Source organism: Taudactylus pleione, unplaced genomic scaffold, assembly GCF_031769625.1.
Source record: "Taudactylus pleione unplaced genomic scaffold, aTauple2 ptg000446l, whole genome shotgun sequence".
NCBI classification, from domain to species: Eukaryota; Metazoa; Chordata; class Amphibia; order Anura; family Myobatrachidae; genus Taudactylus; species Taudactylus pleione.
Window position 1 is genome coordinate 717,656 of NW_028284848.1, and position 6,157 is coordinate 723,812.

General features: G+C 47.1%; 1 long non-coding RNA gene across 1 annotated transcript; it reads right to left on the reverse strand.

Moving 5' to 3' along the window:
- Positions 1 to 321: 321 nt before the first annotated feature.
- Positions 322 to 5,700, reverse strand: LOC148505627 (uncharacterized). The gene is made up of 3 exons (XR_015869872.1): positions 5,655 to 5,700; positions 4,371 to 4,421; positions 322 to 770 (listed from the first exon to the last, which is right to left on the reverse strand). It is a non-coding gene; the product is annotated as an uncharacterized LOC148505627 (long non-coding RNA).
- Positions 5,701 to 6,157: the final 457 nt, after the last annotated feature.

Sequence of the window (6,157 nt, forward strand, 5' to 3'; positions counted from 1 at the left end):
CAGAAGGTGTAAAATATATGATCCTTCCACACATACACTTCCTAAAAAACTGTAGCAGCTGGTCGTTCTCCAAGGAGACCGTTGTTGTAAGTTCCCAAACGATTATGAAAGACAAAAAAGTGAGAACACAGCGCCTTATAGTGTAATACTATTGGAATTATCGAAACTTGTAATGATAATATATATGGGTACCGCAAGGGTTATATACATAAGCATATAACCAATTGATCCTTGGTCTCCAGAACGGACTTCTCCGCTTTATAATGATGACCCGATCAATACTCCTTTTAGTGAATGGCCCTCAATGTTCCATACCGCTCATTAGTTCACATTTCAGAAGAGAGAACAAATACTCTAATTTATTACATATACCACACATAAGAATGGATAAAATCACAATTACAATAAAAAGTCTTTAAAAATGGCTTATCTCAATCTGCACATCTGGAGAGCGTCTGCGTCACTGCGTCCTCTACACGTTTCGTCACTTACGCTTCACTAGCTGGACTTCGTCAGGAGGATGTCCCTTAAACAAACACTGTACTGAGGAAGGAATATACTAGTTCACTGAAACCATGTGTGTTGCTTGTCTTCCGTTTCCTCCTTTATTCATTCAATAATTGAGAAAAGTTGAAATGAATTATACCTTCGGACAGACACTTTCTGCAGATAGTTCTCATCTAAGCAATTCTTCCTCAATGCCTGTCCCAGCAGTTTCCAGCGGGCTCTTGCTGCTCCAGCTCTGCTTTCACAAGGAGCAGCAAGCAGAGCTGGGAAATGGAAGACAAGCAACACAGGAGGAAACAAATTAGGGTGGTTTGAAAATGAAAAACAAATCAAAGGATTCTTTGCAAATCTCTTTAAAATAATGTAGTATTGGTGGTCATTATTGCTGTTATGGAGTACTAATAATGCAAGCTTTGGGTTCATCAAAAGAAATAGGCTGATTTATTACATTTTATTTACTACTAGCAGTTGTCCGCACCTTTGCCCACGATGAAACCACTGCTAACTTTTTTTTGGTTAGTGGTGTTATAGTTGTATTGTTTTGCATTGGGACCCTGTCGCGGAAGTGGCCCACATGACCAGCAGCGCTATACAAACTGGTGGCAGCAGCACCTTCACCCGCAACTCAGACCATGTCAATGTGTGCCCTGTGCACAGACTGCTATGTCGCCTATCCTATTCACCCCCCACTCAGACCAATGTCACTGTGTGCCCTGTGCACAGACTGCTGTGTAGCCCATCCTATTCAAGTGATCGCAGGCCCAAATCACTACTCCCCCACCCCTTACCGGCCGCGCACCTAGTGCCACACCTATCTCTTGCATTGATGATGTCAATAAATGTTGTGTTTGCTATTGCTCAGTTTTAACTTGATGGGTCGAGATGAAACAATGTGCAGGTTATTTCTAGGAGTTTCCAATACAAAATTATGCAGTTTTCATGACAATCGGTTCAGTAGTTTTTGCGTCAACTTGGAACAAACAGACAGACACAACGGTCAAATATAATAGGGTGAGGGGGGGGTCAATAAGGAGGAAAAAAAAGGCAGAACTGAGAGTAAACAGAAAGATAAAGAAGGGAGAGAGCTGGATGTATAGGATGGAGGATAGAGCACATGAGACAAAGGAGAGCTGAGAGGATAATGCTGGTTGGTTGGGGGAGAGAGACTGAGAGTCCTGGATGGTGAAACATGCAGCTGCTGGCGATCCGGTGTGCCAGTAGAGAGTACGGAGGGAGCAGACCTGCAGACCAAGTTCAGCAGAACAATAAGAAACAGGATCAGCAGACAGCACTGGAATCTGCGCAGCAATGGTCTCAATGTTAGTGTGTGAATGTTTTTTTTAATCATTACATCTTACACTGAATGTAAATGACACCTCAGTCTCTGGCTTGCCTGTCCCATCTTCCACTCTGTCAGGCTCCCTCTGCTATTCTGACCTCCCCCGAGCCTCAATTTTCTGCTCCCCACCAACCACTGTCACTTTGGAGTAGCACTGGGGGACCCTTTCCAAATTTTGCTATGGGGTCTACAAATGTCTAGTTACGCCCCTGCCCCTGACGTACTGCAAAATCCGGAAATCCTAGGCTTAACTTTCCACTAGCTTTTTTTTGTCTGAATAATATGCTGCCTGGCTTCCTCAAAATCAGCAACCTCCAGAAGAACTTCAGAGAAACTACATAGTCACTTTTCACTATAGACAAAAATGAAATCAAGTGGTTTTGCAGCTGTGTTCTTATTTTAAATGTCATAGGTTAACAAACAGTTGTGTAGAATAATAGTGGAGGATTTAACAATCCATTTACAAAGTACTTTGGTAATAAACAGACCACAGAGATCTTCTAAATCTAAAGAACTGCTTGTTCCCACTTGGCTCCTGATTGTCCAATCCCATTTGGCTTTCTCCTGAATCACACTTGTCCCTCTCGACACCTACGTCTCTCTGGCAAACTATGGGTTGACCTTATTTTATACGCAATAAAAATGCTTCCTTATGTCATCCAGATGTTGTTGCTATAATAGTTCTATTAAACACAAGAATAAAATTCCTACAGTTACAAATCACATTCTTAGCTTTTTTTTTTACCTTGGATATTAATAAAATTGTGTTGAGTTTTTGTTTTAACTATAATAACATTTCTGGTATACTGTACTTTTACTATACTTCTGGAAAAATATTGTGAGTTAAAGATATCTAAGTAGCTACTGTACTTGTTTTCCAATGAAAACACATAAGTTATAGGGAAAATGGGTATAGTCCAACATTGGGCAGAGCTTGTAAATTCCAGGAGAAGGTGAACAGCTGGGTCTGAAAGCTTTTGAGTGAAATCGATGCATAGGAAACAGTTACATGTTCATACTCTGGATAACAAATATGTCTCATTGGAATGTGACAGAATTGTTTTATTGGCTTAATATAGATATCACCATTTTGCCATTTAAGCTCTCTATCAATGGGCATACTTTGGTGAATACATACAGATTGTTTCCCCACCTGCTGCCCATTCTCGGCATTATTCTTATTCATTTCTATTTTCTCCTATTTCTTTCAGTGGGTTATTTTCTAAGGTCATTTACAAAAAGCATGTCACAAACCGCTGGCCCGTGGCTCTTACTTACCGGTCTTGTCAGTCACCGGCCCCTATTTTTTTCTAACAACAGAGTTTGTTGAGCTGCGGCTCCTCTCTGCCTATGCCTGTAAGCAGAAGTTGCCTCAGAGTCCCACGTGGCACTGCCATCTTTGAATCACTTCCCTTTTGCAGCAGGCCAATCCTATTCCTGGATCTGCAATCAGATGAGCGGTGCCAGCCAATCCTGGCTGAGCACTTTAGAGATAACCTATTTCAGTGACTCCTGTACACTCTTTGCTCTGAATTCATCTAAACTTTATAGTCAGCAGAACTACAGTTCCCAGGTGCTGGATATCTCTGTGTTCCTGCATCTCCTTCTGTAATCCTCCTGGAAGCCTCTATGTATCTCGGGTGTAGTATTTTTGGTTCCTGACTTTCCACAGCTTCTGTTACTTTTGTGTCTCCTCCTAAAAATCTCCTTGTGGATATCCCAATGTCTTGGCTGCAACATCTCTTGTGCGTAGTCTCATACTGCTCCTGCAGTCCTGCAGCACCACCTGTGCATTAACCCTGCACTGCTCCAGCAGACATGCAGCATTTCCAGTGTACAGTTTATCACACTGCTCCTGCAGTCCAGCAGCTACACCCATAGGTGGATCTACAATGGGTGCAAGGTGTGCGGTGCACACAGGTCCCTAGGTTCCTGGGGGCCAACATCACACACCCTTCACCCATACGTCATACTTACTCTCTTCAGCATTGGTGCTGCTGAAATCACCAGAAAAATGGTGTGGGTACCATGTTCCCAGAGTCCTAGACTCAGTAACTGTGCTGGGGAGAGAGAAGTGGCCACACAGAGACTGCACATGGGCCCTCTCCTCTCTTAAAGCACTCCTGACTACACCTGTACTTTAACCCTTGCTCTGATCCAGCAGACCTGCAGCATTTCCTGTGCATAGTCTCGCACATTGCTCCAGAAGTCCTGCAGCACCATCTGTGCATCAATCCTCACCAGGGGGCGGATTGGGAAATGAAAGTGGCCCTGGAAAAAAACAAGAAAGAGGCCCTATGCGTGCGTGCCGAAGGCGCGCGCCAAAAAAGTGGGTGTGGCTTTGCGGCAAGGGGCGTGGCTTTGTGGCAAGGGGTGTGGCCTTGTGCAAAATGCTATGCCCGCAAGCTGGTCTCCTTGTTTTCATCATACTGTGGACATGCCCACTGCTCCGGGAGCTGATGGATATGCCCCCAGTCCCTCTCACCAGAGAATAAACATAGCATGTGAATAAGTATTTTCTTACCTCAGTCAGTTTCCACTATTTATGCAGGAGATAACATGGTCCGGAAGCCGCCTGTTAGCGTAGGAATAAAGCCAATGTCATCAACATGCAACAGAGGTTCTCGCCAGTACCATCCCCCTGTATCTCACCAGCATCATTCCCCTGTCATTCTCCAATACCATCCTCCTGGGTCTCTCCAATACATCCCACTGTCCAGCTGCAGCTACTCTTTGCCCCCAGGGCCATCTCCTTTTCCCCCGGAACCATCTCCTCTGTGCTCCCAGTGTCAACCCCCTCCCCACATCACAGCATTCTCCCGCAGCACAGCAAAACCCTCTCCCCTCACAGCACTGCTCATAGCCCCTCACAGCACAGCCCTCCTCGTCACAGCCCCCTCATAGCACAGTCCTCCACACCACAGCCCCCCTCAGCACAATCTCCCTCATATGACAGCCCCTCACAACATAGCCTTCCTCACATCACAGCCCCCCTCAACACAGCCCCCCTCAACACAGCCCCCCTCAACACAGCCCCCCTCAACACAACCCCCCTCAACACAGCCCCTCACAGCACAATCGCCCGCATAGCACAGACCCTCTAACAGCACAGCCCGCTCACAGCAGAGTCTCCCTCATATGACATCCCCCCTCAGAGCAAAACCCGTCATTACAGCCTGTCACAGCACAGCCCCCCTCATCACAGTCCCTCATAGCACAGGCCCCCATATCACAGCTCCTCACAGCATAGTCCCACACTCTCCCCACTTACTCAGACCCCCCACATACAGATCTTTACTCCCCTCCCTCAGCTCCCCCCCCACACACACACAGCGCTTAACCATACATAGATTCCCCCCACTAACACAGTTCAACTACCCTCTGTACACAGATGTCCCCTCCAGACCTCACCATAGATGTCACCTAGATGCGGGGGGGGGAAGCAGGAATCATCTGCTGAGCTGGCTGCGACACATTGAAGAGATCAGTGCTTCCATACTGGGGACATGATGTGGGCGTGGCCACAGTATCGAGTGCGGCTCCGCCCACACCAAGCCCCCTGTCTGAAAGCACTGATCTCTTCAATGTGTCTCAGAAGGTAATCCCCCCTGAGCCCCCGCAACTAACACCGACCAGGCTGCCTATACGGTAATGTGCAGGGCTGGCAAATGTGTGTCCAGCAGTAAGCACTGAGCACATACCTTCGGCCCGAAGGTATGTGCTCAGTGCTTACTGCTGGACACACATTTGCCAGCCCTGCACATTACCGTATAGGCAGCCTGGGCTTCGGCAGTTGTCTGTCACTCACCCGCGGACCCGCACCACTTCCTCACTCCTCATCCCTCAATGACGCCATCGCCGACAGCGGGCAAGCTGGGTGGGTGGAGCTTTAATAGGCTGGCCTCTCTTCTCACGAGAGAAGCTCAGCCGCACAGGCACACTGTAAAACACACATTGTACAGGGGCCGGGTGACGTGAGTCGGGGGGCGGGGCCACAATTGAAAAGCGGCCTCACAACCAATCGGCCCACCGGGATTCTTCCCGCAAAAAGTAATGGCCAATCCGCCCCTGATCCTCACTCTGCTCTACAGTTACTCAACTATACAAGTGTACCTTGTTACTCTCTCAGGTGTCTGGGGGGCCACGACCTGTCACAATATCAATCCTGACTTGCTGCAGTCCTTGGTGAACTCCAGTGGGCTTATTAGACTCCACGCCTTCAGATTAGCATTGCAAAATCAAGATTGGGACAAGAGTACACTAGAAATCCCAATAGAGTGATCAAGAAAAACATACATAGGCCCCTGCCTC